A 10,295-nucleotide genomic window follows, 5' to 3' on the forward strand; every position below is an offset into this window, starting at 1 on the left:
ACTGAAAGAACTCCAATTCAAATCGAATTATCATATAGTTGGATTAGATGAGAATGAAACATCAAGTGTGTCCAAATAACATGATCCGTCGTTGATTAGCGATTTGGAATAATTCGCCATGTTTTAATACTCATGCACACATTCAAATAGATTCAAATGACTGCTAAAAACCATTTTAACATTCTCATGATTAATATATAAAACCAGTTAGAACTTTTGAGCTTATTCTTTAGATCAAATATCAACTCAAGATCCAGCGAAAATCCATTTAGGATCTAGCTAAGATTCAGTCAGACTCCAGATTGAATTTAAAACTGGATCTAACTTGAATAAATTTTACATTAGAGAGCCAGAAAGAGTTCTCTCCAAAATTTATACAATATACAATGATTATACAATATACAGTGCAAAAAGTATTCGTACAGAGAACATATTTTTTAAAAAAACTTTATTTTTAAAAAGTAAATATTATCCAGTGAGAAATGAGACATCGAATTGATGTCGAATTGATATAAATACGAAGATTTCAACATCAATTTGACGTCGATTCGACGTTTAATTGACGATCATTTCTTGTCTGATAATTAACAATTTATTTATAAAGAATGAAATAAACTGTTTCTTATAATTATATATACCAAAAAGATGTGTATTAATTATACAAAATATATCTAAAAAATAAGCGAAAATTAAAAATTGTATTGTTTGAATGCTCAAAAAGTATTCGTACAGACGAGAAATTTAGCTTTTAAAATCAGGAATACGTGCGAAGCTCGTTTATTTATATTAAAACAGATGTATCCATTGTATAGAATTGCTAATTAATGTTTATTTTCTAAAAATAAGACTTTTTGCTCTCACTATATATATTCATTTCTTTAAATATACTTTTATGATTAGCATTGAGTATTATAGTTTTATATCAGCATTTTTGATAAGACATTCAAATAAGAAAGACATTTGTAGTCTATTCCTATTTTACAATTTTTATTTTTAAAGATTATGAAAAAATTATCACTGAAAATGTACGAAAACAATATATGTACACGTTTGTTCAATTCGTCTCACATTTAATATTTATTAATGTTCCTAAATGAAGCTATTAATAATTATCATATACGAGTATCATATTATCAATTATGATAATATAATAATTTATTCGATAAGATCGTAACTCTTCCTATTTATTGAGGAAAATTGTAATACCAATGCTTGCAAATTTGTTTTTTCGTGAAATAATACTGATTGTTTACGGACATTTTTTGCTTACAATTTGAACCACGTTCATCACGCCAGCGATACAGATCAGAGGAGAGAAACAAAAGCTGTTATTTTTAAACTCGAAAGTTCACTCGTCAATCCATTATCTATTGTTCTTGATTGAAATTGTTTGCGAGAATCGCTACTGCAATGAAATGTGTATTTGTTAGCAAAAATTACGCTATCAAATACAATGCAATTGCATAGATGGAAACGTTGCTTGACTTCTTATATATAATACATTTCAATTTTTTCGAATAGATAAAAAAGAATTACATATGAGAAAAAGCTATCTAGATAGTCCGTATAATTAGTTTTCTAGAACTGTTGTTTCGTTTCTATTTCTGAACTAATTATAAGTACAAAAACTGACAAATAAAAGGCTAAATAAAACAAAAAAATTTTAATAGCGAAAAATTTTGACAAATAGATTTTAAAATGTCAAATACAAATTCAATTGAATTCAAATACAAATACAATTTTAATTGAACTTAATAAATAAATTGATTATTCAAGTTTATTGTACACAAAATAATAAAAAAAGCTTTACATTAAACAAAACAATTCAGCATGTCAAGTAGTCAAATTTAAAATTATAAAGAAGTGAATTCAACTCAAATAAAATTAAGTGAATAAGTACGCAAATAAGTAGAAAAAGAAAGCAGAGATGCAAGCATATGTTTATCGCTCATAATAAAAGGATTTTGTGAGAAAATTATATTATCATACAAGAGGTTTAAAAAGAAAAACGAGAAAAGAAGATATTTTGTTTTCTCGAAAAAAAGTCTAAGAATAAAATTAACACATCAAAGCAAAGGGATAATTTTTGTATAGGGAAGACTGAGGCACTATAAAACACAAAAATTTAAACTCTTAAAAGTACATCTAAATATAAAAATTTTTATATCATTTTTTTTTAATAATTAAAGCATAATGCATATTTTAAAATTTAATAAGTATATTTAGTAAATATTTATTAATTTTTAAGAAAAAAGTAAAAATATATTTTTTAAAAAATGATCCATAGTGCTAGGGGTAATAAGTCACACACAAAATAGTACAATAGGATTATGCAAGAAATAACGGTGATAGAGATTGAAAAGTATTTTCAATTAACTTACACATTCTTAGCATAGTAACTGACACAATAAAATATAATTACAACTAATAATTATTAAATAATACAATGGAAAATTACAGAAAAGCAAATAAAAAATAACTTATAACTATTAATATAAAATAAAAAATTTATTACGATAAAATAAAATTAATTGCTTAGAAGTTTTTAGTACATATATTTTAGTACATATATTTTCTGTATTGTCCCGTTTCATCATAAATATTTAATGTATGACCTATGGTGCATCCTAATTATACATTTAATTATACATTTAATAGAAAATGATAGAAAATGATAAAAAATAAATGTTAGATTATTACTTGTAACGTAGTAAGATGAAATAAGATGCGCAAAAACTTGCACTTTATCTTCATACATGTATCTTTTACAAAAACAATATTAAAACATTTTTATGCAGTTGAAAAGTTACTGTTGCACCACGAAAACCATTAATGATCGATGCTTTCCGATACAATAGAATTTAATAACTGTCACCTAAATAAAAAGTATGAGCAACAGTTGTATTGTACTAGTAGTATTAATTTAAACATTCTAGATTACGTTAAACAATCGATGGTACCTCGTGACTCATGATGTCCCGATTTCATACAAACTACAAGCAAGAGGGAGAAATTCAAAACAGATTCCTTCAAATCAATCAAGACATAGACCAGATTAATTTTGACATTGTAATTTAATGTTATATAATAAGATACTAATATAAAATTTAATAATTTTTAATAAGATATTAACACAATAAAAAAATTATTATTATAAAAATTTTTATTGTATTAATATCTTATTAAAAATTATTAAATTCTTAAAAAGATAATTATTTTGTTAATAATAAAATGGTATTAAATAATAATACGAATAATACTTCTTATTAAATATATACTCGACTAAAATATCTTAAATAAAACAGTTAATAATCGATAAATTTCTAAGAATATAATATAAAAATTAATTAAATAAACAAATTAAGCTTTAGTAACTTATAATATTAAAGCTGAAATAGGAGTTTCGAGTGCAAACGCTAAGCAAGAACTAGACTAGAGCACTGAACGGAGATGGAGTGTCAAAGAGAATATTTCTAACTAAAGGAGAATAGAACAAGCAAAGATCTTTTCATCAGTTTGCAGAAACTAGCACTCCATCAGCGCAAACCACAGCGAAAGGGAGATGAAGAGAGACGCGAATCCGAGGAATCCCATCAACGGACGTAGCAGCGACAGCTGTATAAATCGTTAAAGATAATAGTGCCTGTCGCTGAGACATGTGATAGGGAAGAAGGGTGACTATCTCTGTGGCATCTTACTCCGAGTGATCTGGGTCGTCTTGCTTCTGTATATCGTTGTCGAAGACTACGACTATAGAAAAGCCAGGATCGTTGCAACGTCCGTCATCGTGTCGCTCTTCGATCGGTCGATAGGGCGAACACCCTCACGAGCGAATAAACAATCGAGCTTTCAAGCTTTGTGTGTAATATAGCTAACCCAATTGCATCTCGATTCAATGTTTGGATAATAAGAGCTCAGCCTTGTTTAATTATCAGATATCGATTAGTAGAGAGAAAGAGAGAGAGAGAGAGAGAGAGAGAGAGAGAGAGAGAGAAAGAAAGAACGAGAAAATTGATAGAAATATATACACGCAAGCTTACCACAATATATAATAATAAAAGAAAAATTAATTAAGTCTACTTTTACTTAAAAAAAAAAGTGACAGTTCAGTACCGGGAAATTTATTAATCATCAACTATCTATATTTAACAAAACAAGTCCTCCAAGTCTATAACGTACACATAAATGTCTTCCATTTTGATGTTAAAATGTTATAATTTTTGTTCACTTGTTAAATTATTTATATTGTACATGACTTTTAACTATTTAAATATAATACACATAATTTTTTTTATTAATTATGATAATTCTGATTATTTATGATTATTTATAATAACGTTGAAAAAGATGGCAAATTATTAGACTGCAATGTAGTGTTAATCATATCGCAACTTCGTTGACGACATGACATCTCCGTAGCAGCAGCGAATACTTTGGCGGGCGTGCTCTCTTGAGCGCCGATATCTCTTCTAGTACCTCGGGATTCCCCCAATTATTTATAGCGACTGTCGCAGACGTAGACCGACAACGACAACAACGACGACGACTACGACGACGACGGCAACGACGCCGTCGCCGACGCCGCAGTCATATTCTTCGTGGTTGTCTGCATGGGCCAACCACCTTCCGTTGTTCGCCACCTGCTATCAATTACGTAAACACGTCAATGAACGTAAACGCGCTCAATCAAAACACGGAGGCTTCAAAAATGCTTTTGTGACAAAAAATCCCAAAAATCATCGAGACATTCAGTCAACACTTGTAAAACGTTCGATCGAAATGTACGAGGATTTCGAAAATTACGAGGATTATTAAAATGTAGGTGGAACTTATTTGATCACGTTGCGATTGTCAAGACATTCGCACTACTCACGCTTGTTCGATGAAAAAATTCTGATCATCGATCACTGTGAGTAGCTACGTGGTCAATTGCAATGTGATCAAAGAGGACGCTCTCCTTTATACCTGTATCAGATACAGATTGATGATTACGATGAACGGTTGCTCGGTTCTACTTCAACCAATCACGATGTAGCAAGTCCACCGTAATTGGCTGAAATAGAACTGGGCAATCCGTAGTCTGATACTCCCTTTAGAATGCTTACTTATTCGAGCTTACGAAAACTCGACGAAACCACTCGAGATCTCAAAGTTATGGAGACATTCGATCGAGAGGATGATCGAGAATCACACTATTTGATTAAGAGAAAGTGATGAATTGCAAAACTTTCAGCATCCGAAGACGGTTTAGTTCTGGAGGTGCAAAGTTATGTTGGAAGTAGCGATCTAGAATTGACTTTTAAGATTTCTAAGGGGTCAAAGTTCAGGCGGCGCGTTCAATCTTGAAGTGCTCCGCAAATCTGAATATGCTTTGGAGTGCTTTTCAATTGCTTAACACATCTTAACACAAAAGTACACAGGAATGTACAAAGTGTAACATTGTGCACAATTCAATTGGAACAGAATGTGTACACGGTTGAGATCCATTTCGGATAGAGTTAGATTAAATGTAGCTTTTTTTTCGCCTGTATTAAACAAAAAAAAAAGTAAAAATGCCGACCACTCAATGTCTTCCAACCTCATTTATAGCTGCCGCAATTAGTAACATATAATTATCGCTAAAAAAAACACCAGCCCTCGACTGAGTACAGATGTGTGACGGACAATTGGAACGCAACTTATGTCACCGTGTGCACGAAAGTGTCTAGGGATATTGCAATTGGAAAGCACCCTCGGTCAATTTTCGTGTTAGAAAACGTAATACGTAACTAATCACGAAGACTTTTTAAAGTTTTATAATAAAACTTTTGACCGAACATTTTAACTTTTTGTTCGCAATCTTTGTTTCTCTCGCGAGTAAACTTATCGCATTTTGTATTTTTCCCTGTAGTGATGAAACTTGATGGATATTGAAATAAAAACATAGCGGATGAAAAACAACACGCAGCCGGAAAAAGGTACGGTGTTATTTTCACCGGCTCCGGAAACCACTTGGAACCCTTTATGAAAATAGCAATGGCTCTCGTGAATAGAAATACAAGACTGTGGAATTTTTACATACTTTTCAACTCGGTACTCTGTTGAAATAAAACTCCATAAACTGAATAAAAACACCGAATATACAGAGCGTCACATTTCTACAGATGAACAAGATTAAGTTGATGGCAGATATTAACTCTCTCTGCCCCCCCCTTCTCTCTCTCTCTCTCTCTCTCTCGTGAATTTTATCGATGAAAACCCAGAGAGAATTCACAATGTTTTCAATGTGACTAATTTTTTAATTAAAATTAAAATTTAATTAGAATTATATAGGGACTAAAGTTTCGTCGTTCCGTTTTTCAAGTGTTTTCAAAAAACTAATTTTTAACATGCGGCTTATAATGGCGGCAAAAACTATTAACATTTTCATCTAAAAAAAAAGTTGATTTCAGTAAAGACTTTACCATTAATTCGACGGTTGACTCTGTAAGAGAGAAAGGGACACTTCTTGTTATAGATTATTACATGATCTGCGCTTCATTTTTCGTCTAGACGCCTTCGGATTCAAGTTAGGGCGTGTTCCGAGAGAATTTCACGCGACGGCCATTGTCGTGCGACCATAATTCACGGGATAAGACGGATTTAAGAGAGTTCAGCTTCACGACGTCTCTTGCGCCGGAGATGATTTAGCGCGGAAGACCAGATAGTTTTCGTCTACCGCGCCTCTGATCTATCGCATTTAGAATATACGAGAATGTACACGTTTGAGCAAAATTTATGTTTCGATTTGAAGAAACTTCCTGCATATATTAATATCGTGTCATAAAGTCACTAGCGCTGTGTTTGACAAATACGACGTAAAATGAGAATCTTTACGAGCAAGTGTACCAAAATTTATACGTGTAGCAAGAATATCATATCTCTCTCGAATACTATAAAGTTCAGTTATGCTGTAAACTTCTTTAACCCTTAGCACACGCGATGATTTTTCGATCCTTTACTACATATAGTCTTTATAGTCTTTCGTGTCTAAGTGTAATTTTCATCACTTTTACAAGCACACGAAAATTATTAAGCGATTCTCACATATATTTCAATATTTTTAGAAAGTATTTGTAAGATAAAACTATTTGTGCATTGAAAAAAAAAGGAAAGGAAGGAGATTATTATTTAACCTGCGACTATTATTTAGGTGCTTCTAGTATTTCAAAGAAACAAAAATGCGCAATACACGAATATCTCTCGTGTGTAGAAAAATTAATATATTTAAAATTCGAAAGAAATTTTGCATGATATATTACGTAAAAAAAAAAAAAATATTTAATATACGCAAAATGTTGTGTAAATATTATTACAAAAAAACTTTAAAAAAAAATTAAATATACTAAAATTTACAAAATTTCGCAAAGTGCGAAAATTTTACGAAAACGCATTCATATTTCTGACTTGATTTGACTTGTATGAATTGAATTGTATGCAAACTGAGTATACAAGCCGAGCTCGAAAGTCTCGTTCGCAAGCGTTGCAAATATTTGAACAGCATGAAGTATTGGCAGACTCTTCGTTACGTCACGTACACTTGATGGCGTACATTTCGATCGTAATCTATTTTAGTTGAATATTTTGAGCGCGCGATGGAGAATTGATCGTCCGTCAGGAACGTCGCGCAAATTAATACTACCGTAACGCACACACTCACCATAAACAGACGGCCATTGTGGATGTGGCGGCGAAACGCTGACACGCCCGGCGGGACGGATGCGGAAGCAGGGATCTGCAAGCAGATAGAACAGAGACGTCCCTCAGTGAGCGTGCCGACAGAAATTTGCATGCGTTCGCGGATGCGTTAATGCTGCACGCGCTCCGCTCGCATATACCGAGAGTCCATCGATTCGCACGAGTGCCACTGTGCCATCGTGTAGCCCTTTCGCTCGATACCATTGCACCCCGTTGCACGGCTATGCAAATCAATGGCGCACGTGCGGCGGCACGAACCCCCTCCCCCTCCCGACATAAAAACGCATTCAGCGGAGATCAAACAACTTCAATATCGTGAAACAATTCCGTAATTCCATGTCATAACGATCATATTAGGTTAAGTAAAAAGTCATCGCGTTTTTTTAAAAGACATCTATCAGTAAAAACCGCAATTACTTTCTTACCAACAATATAAATATATCTTGATAGAGTAAAGTTTCAGCTTTAAAAATCTCTTTTTTAAATTATACAATACGACAATTTTTAATGGAGTTATGAGCAATTAAAGTCAAAATAATTCTTTTATTTAATCCGCGATAACTCAGTAATCAAAAGTCGTAGGAATATTAAAAAAAAACGATTTTGTAGGGAAAGTATCAAGCTTTCACGATAGGTAATCGAAAATTTTCTCAAATTCGTTTTGGACACGTTACAAATCCACAAAGTGAGAAGAAAATTTTTCGTCTTTTTCAGCTCGTAGTTTTTGGTATGTAAAAATTATCAAACTCATATAAACTTAAAAAATGTGATAAGCTTTTAAAAGTAGAGATTTCAAGCTTTAAAACCCTTTTTTTAAATTTGAATTTCATTCATTATTGACGAAGATATTGTATATACAACTTTGAGCTAAAAAATACGCGATGACTTTTTACTCAACCTAATAAATAACATTTTTCACAAAACGGAAAAACTTTACATATTTATTATTATTATGTTGTTAGTAATAAATAAAAACGCTTGAGCTATGTATCAATTTAAAAATATGAATCTTTGACAATTTTTTTCCTTTTGATCACGATGTATTTTGATGATCACTTTTCTACATGTTAACAGGAGAATTAAAGTTTTCATTTCCGTTATATTTCGTATGTTTTTTTTTTTTATGTATATTAAGTAATACACAATAAGGATGTTGAGTGATTACGAATCAATGGACTACCGACGATCTTGTTTTTACAGAAATGTTCAATCCATTCAGCACAATTCGTCCACTCAATTACAGGACAAATAATAAGGATTAATTGCCGTAATTCTCCCAACAGCTCGTTTCGATCGCTTCTTGTTTCGCAGAATATTCAATGAAATCCTTCGGGAAATGATACAAATCTCTCTGCGTTACATAATTAAGTTGGGCTCAATTGCCCGGTAAATTTAACTACAATTGCGCCTCGTGAATAATGTACAATATTATTATATATCGATGCTCAATAATTTACATAGCTCAATTTTTTTCCCCTCGGGGATTTTTCAATTCTCCAGCTATGCTCTAATTCTCTATCTAAGAAAAGAAATTAATTGGAAGTGGCGTATATTAATAAAAGACACAAGTACAGTTGTGTTTAATTCCAGAAGTCGCGTCTCCCTTTGACAGGGATGTTCTCGTCGATTTATTTCTGCGGGCGGTCTCGCCGAGTGCTCGTCCCACGAATTTCGGCGCTGAGAGAGCTCGGAGAGCGTTCCGTCCGTCCCGCGTAGGAATGCTGAAAAAGCAGTACGAGGGCCGCTAGCCAGTGCACGTTAATTCAGATATATACCGTGTCTAAAATTAATATAAATTAGCGCCGCCGTCGGCCGCCGGAATGCCACCAGCGTCGTTCCTGTAAATTGAGACAAGTCGCGCGTGGTCCGCAACCACCGCGCACGAGTTGTCCCAACTATTATAAAGCCCGTATCGGACTACGAATTGCCGGTTGCAGTTCCTGACTTTGCCTAGTTCCGTTTCAGCCAATCACGGCGCTGTGAGCCCGGAATGATTAAAATAAAATCAGAAACCGTAAATAACGATCCATAGATCCGGGTTTTCATTTTCTGGTTAACTTGTGGTTTATAGGATTAATCTGATATTTTATTCAATAAGCTTCATCTTTAATAATATCAAGATTGAAGCCCAGTGGGTGAAACGTCTGATTAAGCTTAACTATAAGTTAAGATAATGAAAAATTGGGCCATAGTCTTAGAAAATCAGAGATACGCCTTTGAATCAGTTAGGTTAGTATTCATAGAAAACAAAGCCTGGTCACATGACCGTTTACACAACACAAAATGACATATATAAATGTAAAATGTATGTGTGCTTAATGATGTGCACTACACTTTGATTGGTATCGCTATTAGTATGCATGCACACTAACTTGAGCCAATTAAGAATCGAATGATCGGCGATGGTCAGACTTTGTTTTCCAGGATTAGGTTAGTCATTTTTTGTTATTGTTATTTTTCCCAAAATAAATATACTGATTGTCTACTAAATCGCATGATCACAGTGTCATTTTTTTTCTTTTTTTTTTTTTTAATCAATCAGACCATACTTTTTAGACTCTTTAAACAGCAATCACACA

The sequence above is a fragment of the Trachymyrmex septentrionalis genome, unplaced genomic scaffold, assembly GCF_001594115.1.
Source record: "Trachymyrmex septentrionalis isolate Tsep2-gDNA-1 unplaced genomic scaffold, Tsep1.0 scaffold44, whole genome shotgun sequence".
NCBI classification, from domain to species: domain Eukaryota; kingdom Metazoa; phylum Arthropoda; class Insecta; order Hymenoptera; family Formicidae; genus Trachymyrmex; species Trachymyrmex septentrionalis.